Source organism: Maylandia zebra, linkage group LG12, assembly GCF_041146795.1.
Source record: "Maylandia zebra isolate NMK-2024a linkage group LG12, Mzebra_GT3a, whole genome shotgun sequence".
NCBI lineage: Eukaryota > Metazoa > Chordata > Actinopteri > Cichliformes > Cichlidae > Maylandia > Maylandia zebra.
Genome location: NC_135178.1, coordinates 24,930,511 through 24,945,395, shown reverse-complemented (window position 1 = coordinate 24,945,395; position 14,885 = coordinate 24,930,511). Strand labels below are relative to the sequence as shown.

The window sequence follows — 14,885 nt, the reverse complement described above, 5'->3', positions numbered from 1 at the left end:
CCAGGGCTGCATATAAAACAAAATAGGCACCCGCTAAAGAGATTTTGGTCTTTCCTCAAACAAAAATTGCCATTAGTGTGACAAAATTGTTTTGTGGGGTTTCATTTACTTGCGCATAAAAAACACTTTTGCTCTTCAAATATCCAGAAATAACAGGAAAACACATAGACCGCTGTTAGGTAAGATGACACCGACTCTTTGTCTTAAATGTATAAAGATTTATGTGTGTAGTAACCTCCCAAAGGCCCATTTTAGCTTGGCAAAAAAAACAAACCAAACAAAACCCTGCTGTCTTTCTGTGAGGTGTTACAGTACTCAAGCCTAAGCAGAGACATAAATAAGAAAACCTCATCCATTTATCTTTAAGAGATGGTGAAGTAAGTGATGAAAGATCCACCATATATTACAAAGTTGATTTTTAGCGTGCATCAGCACATTAACTTCCAGAGGCCCTTTTCTTAGATTGCTGATGAACATGTTTACGTGTGATTCAGCAACTAGCATTTGATCTTGAGCCAAGTAATGCGATGCAAGACGTGCAACTGCTGTCACATCCTCCTGTTGTATTAAAAATCTTCACCTTTGTGATCACAAAAACACTCTAACATCCGTAACACTACAGTCTAAATGAGTGCACTGGAACTGAAATCTAAAAAAAAATGTATGAAATTTGAAAGTGATGCAGAGCTTGTTTAAGATTTAATGTTTGAATATTATCATAGAGGGCTTAAATTTTCATTTTGTACAACCTTATTTAGAATCTTGGCATTCGGAGGCTGATTCCACATGAGGAGAGGAAGCCTGCATTATTCATTTAGATGGAAAAGACCGTGACAAGATGCAAGAGTAACTTGATGATCGTGACGATGATATCTTTATTGTCTGCTGGGAGGAATTCATTTCACGTGACAGACTGTTACTCAACGTATAACGCTGCAAAACAAACAACCATACAACTGCACATGAACAGACCTTCGTAGCCCAACCGTACAAGTAAATCATAAATATAATGGAAACCTAATGTGTACTGACAGGCAGAGTATCCTCGGCATAATTCCTATAAGGCTTCAGCTCCATGTACAGCCTAAAGCAGCTTGTGTTTTCCTTTTGGAATATATGCTAGGTCATTCATGCCGTGAATCCCTTCCTAATTAGTCAAGTCTAAGTAAAATTGTAGACGTCACCTTGCTTAGAGATGCTGGCAGCATTCCTACTTTAATTCATTTTCGTTGCTCAGTATTGGGAGTGAAAACAAGGCAAGAAGCTACGCAGATGAGCAATGCAATGTCATTAATGTTTCTCTATCATCTATAATTTGTTGCCCTGTCTGGCTGTTTGTTCCTGTCCCCTGAAATTATTCACAAAATCTCTGCCTTCAGAATGTTTCTAGAGGAAAGGGAAGACAACAGCTTTCGCTTTGCGTACGGTTTATAATAGGGCTGCATGACTGGGAGGCAAAATGATCATCATGATTGTTTTGATCATCATTGAGATCACAATTACTTGTCATAATTATTTATTGATTTTAGTGGCAAAAAATGTTTTTCTTGCATCATGATTTTTGCTGCATATCTGCCTTTAACCCAGTGTTACTCAGCCTCAGAATGTAGCACATGCTGATTTAAATATGATGGAGTCATGCTCATTTAGAGATGAAAATTAATTTAATTGTGCAACATTAGTATGAATTATAGTATATAAATCCAATGCACAACTGCCTTAAACCTGCATTCTTTCCGTTTGCCAGCAGGGGGCGACTCACCAAACTGCAAAAAGAAGCTAATTTGTGTAGAAGTCTATGGGAAATAACCCTTTAATTAATTTATGAACTCAGTAACCACTTTGCTGATGAAGTGATGATCATGGAGTATGATAAAGTAACGTATTAACTGGCATTTATTGTCTGTTTATAAATAACATATGATGAAGTCCATTCCATAAATTGTTGTGGGGACGTACATAAACAGGCTCTTGGGTTCATTCGACTTTGTTTATGACTGATGAATTTTAGAGTTTGACTTTGCAAAAGTGTCTCTAGAAAATACTGGTGGGCTACAAGGCCAAGCTATTCCTCAGGTTAATTATTTCTGACAGCTCAGCAACAGTGTTGTTTTTACATGAAAATAACTTTGGTATAGACTTTGCAAACCTTTTCTATGTGCAGCTAGGAGCGTACAAGAAACAATACAAGTAAAGCATTGGAGAAAATCTCCAAAATGTGATATTGGTAATTTTTCCTTTGTTCGGCCATTCTTGCTTCTTATTCGGTGCACGTACATGCACATAATTCCTGCTTCAGTTTCACCACCGAGAGATGATTTGAAAAACAGCAGAGCGAGATCAATGATTTGAACTGAACTAAAGGCATTTGTTATGATGACCAGGCCTAAGAACTCCACTTTAACTCTAATCCATTACATTGATCGCTAAATCACACATATTTTCTCTATTCTTTCCAAAATTTAGCAGCAAGTGCTCAGACTAAGTCTAATGTGTATTTACTGATAGTGCATGCAGGGCTTGTACGGTGCAGTTATATATTGCGAGTGGGTGGCTGAGCAGACAGTATTTGTTGATAAACTGAATGTGCAACCAATGCATGCATTTGTTTTTTAAGTGTGCTTTTTTTCTCCTCTGCCTGTGTACTTTATGTAATGCATGTGTACAAGCCTGCCTCCCCATGAGGGGATCCACAATACTTGTTCAGGGTGGGAAAGCAGCTATCGGTGGGTTCCCAATTTTAGACCGAGACATGAGGAATAAGCTGCTATGATTAATTAGAGCTTTGTTATTTCTGTTTATTGTGGAGCTTAAGTTCTTAAGTGTTGCTCAGAGGTGATGCCTCAAAATTGAAGACCTTCTTTTTCCTCTCTCTTTTTTGCCTTTATACCACCCTCACCTTCCTTTATAGTCCTGATTATTCTTCCTCTTGAGCTTAAGAAAAGAGAGGGAAAAGACACGATAACAGGGTTTTAATCCACACTACAACATGGAGACAATGCTTTGCAGTTTGTGGAAAAGCGGCATGTGGCCCTCGTACTATTTGCGTCACTGCTTTCTTGCTTGGTGCTTTCATTTTGGAATTGCCCATAAAAAAGCAAGTATTTTCTGGGGAGAGGATGCTTGTGCTCGTATCCTATTACCGGTTGATTTTTCTCTTTCATTATCCATCCACTCTCACACAAGTGCTCACAGAACACAGATACACATGTACAGAATTACACTTGAAAAGACATGCAAATCTCTCTACAAATCCTTCATGAAAGGTGCAAACATGCACTTCCAATGCAACTAGGCACATACAAAGCTAAGAATCTTCACGCTGTCCTACATGCACACACGCACGCAGTCTCGTATCTTGGGCTAGTGATTAAAAAGCATCATTATCTCGCTATGGCCGTAATGAGAAGCACACACCTGTTTTCCACAGCTGTTCCCAATCACAAGCTGTCGCCCTTCACTCTAGGACCAGAAGCTCTGGAGGTGATGACTACGCAATGTCATAAATCACCTGCTGAGAATCCAGTCACCACGGAAACATGCCTCATTAGAATCTGCTAACTGAAGAGAGTTGTCCTTTACCCCTTCACTCACAGTCCTGGAGCAGAATGGGCTTTAGTCACTGTAGCTTTCAGCCTACCCTTTGGCACTGGCTCCATTCAGGACATGTATAGCATGAGCTCACGGTGTGTGCAGTCAAAGGCACTGGTGATGCCTGGTTTCATGAGTCATGGGGCTTTTGCTGAGGTTACATACGGGCTGAAGGATAGCTGATATGAAATACATCATATCCTCCCTTTTCTCCCAGTGCAGTCAAGTGTGCACATCCATTTGTAGAAAATAAAGGGCTTTGAACTGATGATTCTACATATTTCCAAGTTATATCTTTTAGTTCAAGTAATGTGCAGTCAGGTCTGGGCTGCCATACTAAGAAATGAGTCTGAAAGTATGTGTATTCTTTAAAGCCTGGTGTCTTTGCTGCCTGCAAACCTTCTGCCTCTCCATAAATGTCACCAATGACAATTTGCGAATGGATAGTGTTATATCTCCAGCAGGTTCTCCCTTTAAAAGGCTCTTCTTTGTCCCTTGAGCAAGACATTTCAAAGATGTTCCTGAATAATGACTGACAGAGTAGATTGAGATGGTTATGCAAGAGCCGTCAATGTTACATTTATGTCTTTCTCAAATTGTCGGTGGAATAAATCACGCATGCTTTAAGGACAAAAAAAAAAAATTTCTAGGTGGTAGGTGGTTCCTTTCTGAAAGGAAAGCAAGTTTTCATTTTATCAACAGTAAGAATATTTCTAATGTTCTTGAATATTCAGTAAATAAGGATTTAAAATTTTCCTTGAGGCTCTTTCTCACTGTCTTGAATGATGCATAGTGACATTTTAAGTGTTTATCAGTAGTTTGGGATATCAATTTGATTTCAATGGCTGGAAGAAGAAAGCCGGTTTTCATTTGCCATCCTGCCTGTGTGTCTGGCCTTTTCATTTAAGACGCTGCTTACTGTCATATCTGTGGATCTAGATTTCGTTCTGTGTTGCAGTTTGCCTCATTTCTTCTGAGCATAACTCTGCAAGAAACATTTTAGTTTCATTTCCTTTGAGTCTGCCTTTTTGATTGTTACACCAGCCATTCACTTTGGTTGGTGTGCCTCTTCTAGATGTTTGACATTTCAATTTAAACGTGCTACAAATCTTTTTGGCCAAGAGGGAAGATAGACAGAAAAATGCAGGGAAGGAAGACGTGTGGGGGATGGGAGTTGATGGATGGAAATCAAAAGGCCCACTGGTGGGTTGTAGTCTTGTCAGTATGAACGAATATTGACTTTGATAGTAATACTGTGTTTTATTGTTAATTAAGCACTGAGGTAGTAATTAAAAAAAAAAAAAAAGCTTTAAAACCTCAAATTTTTAAAGATAGTGCCCCTTCCGATATTAATGTGATAGCTTTTACAGTATAAACAGTATAAATGCAGTCTGACAGCTGCAGGACATAAACACATTTATATGATTCTATAACATATATTTTAATATTGCTCTGCAGTACTGCAGTGCAGCAGTAGTGACTTTACCTATACTAAAAAGTCATCCTTTATGTGGATGCTGCTTGCTCATTGTTTCAGTTTAGTGTTTCTCTTGTGTCACAGTTTTTAAAACTGATCCAAGTTTTGCTCCAGGTATCTAATAAAAGAAAAATGTAGTGATGATTATTGTCATGATACTAGAATTTCAAAGAGACAAAATAGATTGATAACATTTGCTTTCTAGCGACCACATTATTAGCTGCTACCTTGCTGATAACTTAATAGACAGCTAATATGAGTAAATGGTGTGTCTGATATCCAGGTGCGGGTGTTGTTTCTGCATCCTTTGCCATAATAATGTTAGTCCAGGATAAACTATGTGACTGGCCAAATTTAGGCTACTCATGTTGGTTTGCTAGTGATAGTTTTTAATAACATTAGCTTGCTAATTAGAAGTTAATGTCTTGGCTAATGCTAACTGAATGCTTAGCCAATGTCCCTGGACAGTTGCAATGTTGATCCTGGACCAATGTGATTATGATGACGTAGAAACAACGCCAACACAAGGATATCAGATCGTGCGGCTGCTAGTTAAACGGCTAACGTCAATGTGCACATGAACCAGGTTAATGTTTATGCCAACTGTGTGGTTGAAATACTTAAGTGTGGTTGAAACACTGAAGTTTTACTGACCTTTTAAAATTCAACTTTACAACTGAACAATCATGTTGTTGGGATGTCATAGCTTTGAAATGTGGGTTCAAAAAATGCCAATATAATAAATATATTATCAAGTTAGGTTTGATATTAGCCAAATTTAGGTTACTGTTGTTGGTTTGCTAGTGATACTTTTTAGCATTAGCTAACATCTTGGCTAATGCTAACTGAAGACTGACTATGTCATAGATCCGTTGTAATGCTAATCTAACCAGGTTACTATGATAGTGTAAGAACAAAACCAACCAGAGATGTCAAAATGTGGAGTTGCTAATAGTTAAATGGCTAACATTAATCCACACATGAGCCAAGGTTTATATTAACTGTTTATGTTAACTGCTCCTGTTGTTGGAACAAGAGCTTGACTGACCTTTTGAAATTAATCATAAAAACTGGTGTGTCTAAAAATGTACTATTATGCTCGTTATATTCACCCTGGCGAATAGTGTCGCCTGACAAAAGTGACCTCACACAAATGGCATTCAGTCAGTCTTGCACCTCTTGACTTTTTATAACCTTTTGTGTTGTGCTGTTGCTGACGCAGCCAGGTGGAAGGCACAAGTGTATGATTGTGTGTGTGTGTGTGTATGTGAGTGTGTCTGTGTGTTTTAACCACCATTTTAATGGTATAGTACTAGTATAATTTATTAGTTAAAATTTTCATTTTCTCAAATTTTTATTTTGTTTAAGTATTCTTTCATCTCTGTTATCCAAAGGGCAGGCTGCTCTCCCCCAGTTTCCTAAACTACATTAGTTTACTAGTGATATGTGGTTCTTGCAGTGGCCTTCTTTTTCTCAGCATCTATGACATCGCTATAATTATACAGGCATTTTAATCAGTTCTGGACACAGATAACAAAGGGGGGCAGGTATGGGAAGCTGAATATGGGAGGCTCGACACAGATCAGTTTCTTGCATTGGGATGGAGAAAGATAAGGAGAGAGCAGCTTTTTCATCACTGCAGTGTATTGATATACAATCCCAGCCTTTCTCATTTCTCCAGCTTGTGTGTATGTGAGTGAAAAGAAGCAGGTGGAGTAACATACAATATACCCTGCTACCTGTTTAAGCACAAATTACAACTCAGGGCAGTCAACAGATTATCCTGATAACTATTATTCTTTTGTTTCCCCACCTTCTCTCTCCCCTTCTGTCTCCCTTCTGTTTCGGTTCTCTTTTTTAGGTAAGTGACAAAACAGCATGGATTATATGTGAACATAAGATGCCTCAAAAGGTAATGTAGCTGTTTTTTTTTTCTGTTTTGTGATGTGAATACATTTTTTATTATAGTTAAAAACTGAAAAACAACCCAATTAAAACACCTTCACCATCAAATTACTGCTACTTCTAGTGCATTAAGCACTAATCCCTAACACGATGATAATAACGCAAAGGGAATCTTTCTGGGAGGAACATCAGCAGCTTCATTCTGTTTTTATGTTCATTACTAATTGTTAGTTTGCCAGTGTGTGTAATGGGCCTATCATGAGCAGTGTGCATCTGCACTCCCTTCACCTAATGGCGGTGGTGTGTTTTGCTGCTAATCTGTTTATCTAATCAGATGCTGAGGTTAGGGGGTCTATCTCATTAACTTGCAGGATATTGATTTCCTGCGTTTAGGGCAAAGCGCTCTACAGCAGCCTGCTTCTACATTCCCAGATGGGAGGAATGCAGGTTCCTCAAGCTCATCAGTTGATCTCACCTATGCGTGTGTGTGTGTGTGCCCGCATTTAAAAATAGCTACCAAAGCAGCGTGATTGCTACAAAAGCAAATTGTATTTTTAAAGACAATGTGAAAAAGATCTAACACAAAGATGGGCTTGAAAATGAACACTGTTTCATAAACATCAGTAAGAAAGCGCGTCAAAATATTCATCTATTTTGAAATGTATCAACGCTTGAAACTGCCTCCCTGAGCCTGGTTCTGCAGAGATTTCTTCCTGTTAAAAGTGAGTTTTTCCTTTCCACTGTCACCAAGCGTTTGAGCCCCCAAAGAGGGTCATGTGATTGTTGGTGTTTTCTCTGTGTTTTTGTAGGGTCTTTACCTTTAGGGCTGTTCGATACGACGATGTATGACGATATGAAAACATCTATCGTTTCATATTATACGCTTACTTATACATAAGGGCTGAAAATAAACCTTAGACTCAAACGTTAGAACAGGCTTTTCCCGCAGCACGCTGTGTAATAAATACTCACAGAGAAAACGGCGGCCATTACTACTTGTGTCTAAAAAGGTGTAGCTTCATGCATCGGTCAAAACACTCGACTCCAGGTACACGATGCTCAGCTGAAAACATTTCACACAAGTCGAGTTGCCCGAGATTCACAGAATTTACAGAAAATGTACTATTTTGCAATATATATCGTTATTGGGATAAGAAAGCCCTATTTACCTTACAACAGAAAGTGACTTGAGATGACTACAGTAGTGATTTTGTGCTATATAAATAAATTGCATTGAAAGAATAAATTAAGTAGATAGTAGGTTTGCTGATTGCAAAATTTCCTGCTTTATAGATCTTAGAAAAAAAAGGTTAGCCCCATCAGTCATCTATTCCTGCCTAGGCTCAAAATCTGACATTTAGCAGCTGAGCTGCACTTGATAAATCTCACCATTTATTATCAGTCAGACTGCATGCAGAGGTATGAAGCAGCTGTAATGGCTGGGAAAAGCCAAAATATCAGTTAGGGACCCCATACAAGAAGAGTGGGTGGATATAAGGCTACTTATTATTTTATTGGCTCATGGCTGCTGTACCCTGTGGTCTCTTAATAGTACATGGATTGAACTGATTGTAAATATTGTATTTCTGCTCCTCTGCTGCTAGGCAGTGTTATAGTAAGTGTATTGTCACTCCTGCTGTCGTGAGCTAGATTGTGATAAATGTGTGGGTGTGGCTTCTCTTGCATAGAGCACATCGGTGTGAATATGTGCCATTTACTGCACTGAGAGGGGTTTGTGAGTGTGTGTGTGCGTGTGTGTGTGTGTATGTGAGGGCAATGCGTCATTCTGCAACTCGCAGAAGCCCAGGAGCTACCCTATGGTAGCTCCCATGCTGCTTCTATCTCTTATGTAACTATGTTGTTGTCATGTTCTCATACTATTGGCCTTTCTCTCACTCTCTCTTCTCTTTTTCTCCTCAATCCCTTTCTACTTTTTTTGTTTGTTTGGGGTTTGTTTTTTTTGCATTTGTACATGTACTGCTTGTGTGGAGTATAGCAATTTTTGGAGATGTGGAGTTTGGTTGGGATTTAAGGGATCTTTTGTGCTGATACAGAGCTTGTAGACAACAACTTGTAGAGGCATTCAAATCAGCATTCTGTTTGTTCTCTCGTTGTTTTTCTGTCTTTGCTTTGTTCTGTGCCTCGTTCTGCTTGTGCCTTCCTTGTAATATAACTGTATTCTCTTTGTTGGTGTATTCATGCATCCATCCCCACCCACTCTGCAGCATACTTCCTGTGATACAACTGCAGTCACGGTCAGAGAAAGCAAGAATTTTTATGAGTACTCCCTTTATACCAGTCACTTTGAAGAGAATTCATTTCTGCTCTTAGGGACCTATTATATTCCTCATAAAGAAAAAATGCAGAGATTCTTTTTTGTTTTCTTCTTGGTTTTAGGAGATGAGAAGAACGTATGATAAATACATTTATATCTTGACTATTGAACCGTTCAGTTGCATAATATAATCCAGGTAATTATTTGTTTTTAAAGCATGTTTTTTTCTTTATACTTAACATCTACTAAATCTGAAACACTCCTTGCAGCAACAGCTGACTGACTGATGGCATGCCAGGCTTGCTAAGTAGATGTTTCACTGTCCATAACTCAGCTGTGGGAATTAGCCGCTACTCAGTCAGTAGCACTTAATAGCAGTAACATAATGCTTTGTTATTGTCTGTGGCTGACACTGTGTCAGGTGCATAGACTATATATTAAAGATAGCTGCCGTAATGAGATTCATTCATTTGTGAAGCGATTTTCATGCTATTTGAGCATTTTCACCATTGCCGTCTTTTTTCTCAAACTCAACTTGACAATCATCCATCGAGTTTCTTAACTGCTTGCCCAGTTCAGGGTCATGGATGGACTGGAGTCTATTCCAGCTGCCACGGAGCAAAGAGCAGGGTGCACCCCAGACAGCCATTCACACTCACAGTCCAACCTATGGACATGTACATATGCATATCTTTGTACTATGCAAGGATGCTAGAGTACCTTAAAAGAACCCATGGAAACGCAGGGGGACATATGATACAACCAGCTCAGTGGTGTGTTAGAATCCAGGACAATCTCGTTAAGTGACATTTTAAACCACCGCACCACTCTGCTGGCCTGGGCTTGACGAGCAAGTGGTAAATGTAGCTGAGGAACCGAGGCACACTTCGTGCTTACACGGTTGTGACTTGTCAATCACAAGGTAGCCACACAATAATTCGTACTTTGCAATCTCTTTTCATCTAAATTAAACCATAATTGAACATCATGTTGTATTCATTAAGACATGAAACTGATGATTGAGACTACAACAGCAAAGTAATATGATCAAGTAAACACGAGGGCCATCCATCCATGGTTGTTCAGGTCCAGACTTCCCTCTACACAGTGTTCTCAAGCCAGTATGTCCTGGTTCTACCCCAGTGCATGCCTGAAACACCTCACAGAGGAGGCATACTAGTTAGTTGCCTGAATCACCTCAACTGGCTCCTTCCGATGTGGAAGAGTATTGTCTCTCCCCTCAGGCCCTCCCTCTTCAAAGGGAGATTCCACCATTATGAGGAACTACATTTCATTTGAGCCCATGACATCATTCTTTTGGTCACTGCCCAGAGCTCAGGGCCTTATGTCAGGGTAGGAACATAAAGCAACTGGTATATCAACAGCTTTGCTTTCCCTCTAATGTGGGTCTTAATGCAGGTTTAAGGCACTTCTGCGTTAGCTTCATTTTTGTACACCTTGGAGGCTTTATCCTTCTTCTAGTCTATGGTTGCCTCACCTGTAAAGAAAAAACATCCTACCTTTAGCTTTTGGATATGCCCATTTACTCCTCTGTGTAAATGTTAACATTAGGCAAATGGGCTTTCTCCTGAGGGTATCTAGAAACATGTTTCTTTCCTTTTCAATTCAGCCAGCCAGTCCACAGAATTTGAAAGAAAACATCTGTAGTTATTTAAGAGGATGGCATTTACATCTGCTTCCACAGGACTGTGTTGGTGGGATCAGATTTTCAGTGGCCTGGTAAGAGAACCGGTGTTTCAATTAAAAGGTACCCTGTTGACCTCCAGTAGCATTATGAAATACAGCCTGTTTCATTTGTCTCATTCACACACACAAGTACCCTCGAACACATGGTCGATGCTGCATATTGCATCTGCATTTTTAAAAGTACTGGCAATGTCTACAGGTGGTATTAACACAGCAGCTAGAAATGTTTTCATTTAACTGCGAAGCGCCACTACCAAGACTTTATTTATTTTCAAAACAAAATTACGTTTTTGTCACTTTATCACTGTTTTTTTCCCTCCTTTTGTTCCTTTTAATCAAGCAAATCATTAGAAAGCTAAAGTTTCTCTCTGTGTCAGAGCTGTGACTTAAGCTCTTATAATACAGGAGATATTTTCTGTTCGTCTATAATCAGATTTATTAATTGCATGTCTTTGAGGCATCAAAAGTGTGATCAATTTTAGTGTCCACTACTCGCATTTTCCTCTAAGATTTAACAGTCTTAGAGAAATTAAAATCCAATACAGAGAAAGCATCTGCATTCTTTTTTCTACATAAGCCTCAGTTGTCATGCTTGAAGATGCACTTTGACTAAGTGGAATGACTTCACACTTTTATTGACTGGGAAAACTCATTAGGCTGTCATTTTCACATTGATTCCTCCACCCACATGTACAGCACAACTGCAATACAGAGTGTTCAGAAATGTTCCCTGGAGCCTGTTGAAAATTCATCCTGGAACTGTAGAAAACCAAGTGGATGATGCAGGTTAGGAGAGAGCGGATATAACACTTGATTACAAAATAATTCCTAGAATGCAGCGAGCATCAGGGAGCTTTATATAACATATCCGAGGGAGGAATTTTACTTGAACTGGAGTGAATATTTGTCAGTGAGCAGAGTCACCTTGTTGGATGACATATACTTATTGGAATGATACACCCTTCTGTGTCAGTCTACACGTAAGTTAAATTTTTGAAACAAGATGTTTTATGGCTCCCAGTAAAGCAGTAGGCTCTTCCTTTGATCTCATGTTAAAACTGTTCAGAGTTGTGATTTCTTCTCCGGTTACAATTTTGAAGCCCACAGCTATATCAAGTGCAGGCCTGTGTGCCAAAAGGTATATCCCTAACACAAATATCTAGTCAGTCAGTCACATAGCAACAACTCAGGAATGTAGATATGGTCGAGATGACCTGCTAAAGCTTAAACTGAGTATCTGAATGGGGAAGAAAGGTGACTTCAGTAACTTTGAACATGTCATGGTTGTTGGTGCCAGATGGGCTGGTCTAAGTATCAGAAACTCCTGAGCTGCTCAGATTTTCCCACACAGCCATCTCAGGAAAGAGAGAAAATATCCAGTGAGGAGCAATTTCCTGGACCGAAATCGCTTGTGGATGTCAGAGGTCAGAGAAGAATGGCCAGAACGCTTCCAGCTGATTGGAAGGCAACAGTGACTCAAATAACTCGATACAACCAAGGTGCTCAGAAGAGCATCTCAAACCGTGAAGCAGTTGGACTACAGCAGCAGAATGTCTGTGAAGGTTCTCAGTCATCCAGGTCATCGTAGTCTAAGGAGCTTGGAAAGAAAAACGTCTGGACTTCTTTAAGTTGCTTGAAGACATTACACCTCTCATCCGAGAAGCTTCTTCAGTTCTAGGGTCAAATGGTGGAGAGTCCCAGATTTAGAAGAGAGAAGAGCCACCTCCAGGGGACAAGACTCAGCAGTCGATCTGCATCTAAAGGACAAAGGTCACTCTTTTGAGGATGCCAATGTTCACTTTGGACAGAGAAGACAGATGGTTTGAAAGAGGAGTGAAAGAAGCCATTTATGTCCACTGTGAGCGACTATCTTTGAACAGAGGCGGTGGCTTACGACACCAACTGTCTGCCATCTATAATCCAGTTTTGAGATCCCTTCCCAGACGCCTTAACGCCCACTCACATCCTGGGCCATCTGACCTCAGGAAATCACATGATAGTGTCTGGCCAGGTTTCACAATGAGCTCACCCGAAACCCTGGCTGATTGTGACCTACACCTGTTTTCACACCTTGGCTTGTGTGATTAGGTAGAGGATCATCAGGGGGTCCTTTTTGTCCACCTTTGGGGGGATACTCCCACGTGGTTTCAATCTGGGACTCTCCACCATTTGACCCTAGAACTGAAGAAGCTTCTCAGATGAGAGGTGAAACGTCTTCAAGCAACTTAAAGAAGTCCAGACGCTTTTCTTTCCAAGCTCCTTAGACTACAGCAGCAGAAAACCACCAGCTCTTTGCCACTCCAAAGAGCTAAGAACAGGAAACCGAGCCTTCAGTTTACATGTACTCACTTAAATAGTACACAATAAGATATGAAAAACATTGTTTGCTCTGCTGCAACATTTAGGCAAAATATAAGGCTAGAATTTTGTGTAATAAAAAACATGTAAGCATGGATCCATCCTAGTCTGTATCAGGCTGCTGGTGGTGGTGTAATTGTGTGGGGGATGTTTTCTTGGGATTTTGTGGGCTGCTACCCCCTGACCATCATTTTTGATGCATCCCTGATTAAATCCAAAGTCTTAATTTCCAAGTTCCCTGTTGGAATTAGAATCTGTCATGGTTGTTGGTGCCAGATGGCAACTAGAAATTTCCTACTTGAAAAGTTGGAGCAACCCAACCAAGTAAACGGTCCAAGATGTCGACAGTGAACCTAAATAGTAAAACGGCGCCTTAAGGCAACTCTTGTGATTTGGTGCTATATAAATAAAATTGAATTGAATTAAAAAATACTAATCTCTTCTGCCACTGTTGTGTATTGTGCAGCGTTTTTTTAAGCGCAAACATACAAGTATTTTGCTGTATTGTTGGTGATACCTGAAAGGCTCTACCATGCTGAAGAACCAGAACAAATCCAGGTTTTCCTTGCTTTTAGGGAGTGAAGTCACTCTGTATTCCAAGGTGCCAGGACCACACCATAAAGCACCACAGGCCACCATGACCCCTGAATATTGTTGCTCAGCCATCAAGATGTTACCCATCTTTTGATGGCTGCTTCCAGCAGGATAAAACACCATATCATCATCTCAAATTGATATCTTGAACTTAACAATGAGTTCAGTTTACTTTACTTTACTTTATTCCACCACACTCCAAGTAACTCTCACTCTTTATTTCTTGAATAAAGTGAGCTACTTCCAGATGATGTGAAAAGTTCACCACACCCCACCAGCCTCGCGTAGATTTCACAAAAATGTAACAAGCCTTACACAGATCTCCTCTCACCCACACGCTGACTTTTACAGAATCTTTACACATCTTAAAACTCCATTTACCCTCCCATCCCATCCCCAATTGCAACACTGCATCTTATAAAACATTTAGTGGATCTCTCGCCACATAATGCTCTTCTCTTCTCTTCATCTCATCATAGGATCTATTTTACATTAAATGTTGTTCTGCCGTTATTAGTGACAGTATTCTCTCACCAGCCATTTCCAACTTGAACCCACCTGCGGAGCATTTCCTAGTATGCTGGCAGATTTCATGTGGTGATGTTGAGGTGTGGTAGAAAGGAAGGTGATAGTTTGACTTTTAAATGTCATATTAGAGAGAAGACAGGGGTGGCATGGCCATTGCTGTCTGCTCCTCAGCTTTTCCTGTCAGATTTAGTCAAGAAGCAATGATGAATGTGTACTATGATACTGATTACAGAAAAAAAAAGTTAATGCAACCATAATGGGACTTATTGTTTTGGAGTCTATGCTTTATGTGATATTTCAGAGGGTAATAGAGGTCATTTTATTACATTTATTATTGTTGTGAAAGAAAGATTTTATTTATCTGAATATTGTCAATATACTGTGCAAAGACTAGGAAATAAAGTCACTGTATTCCACTAATAATGACTATATAGTGGTCAAAATTCCAAA

The 14,885-nt window shown here is 39.6% G+C and overlaps 1 protein-coding gene across 5 annotated transcripts in view; it reads left to right on the top strand.

Annotated features, from left to right (window-relative positions):
* pde4d (phosphodiesterase 4D, cAMP-specific) overlaps window positions 1-14,885 on the top strand; it is a 207,250-nt gene that overhangs the window by 120,837 nt on the left and 71,528 nt on the right. The window contains exon 1 of one of the 5 annotated variants that reach the window (XM_076890943.1): window positions 5,636-5,654. The exons of the other annotated variants lie outside the window; for them this stretch is intronic. The gene's annotated coding sequence lies outside the window, so the exon portion shown is untranslated. Of the gene's footprint in view, window positions 1-5,635; window positions 5,655-14,885 lie in introns of those variants that run through there. 5 annotated transcript variants of the gene reach the window in all.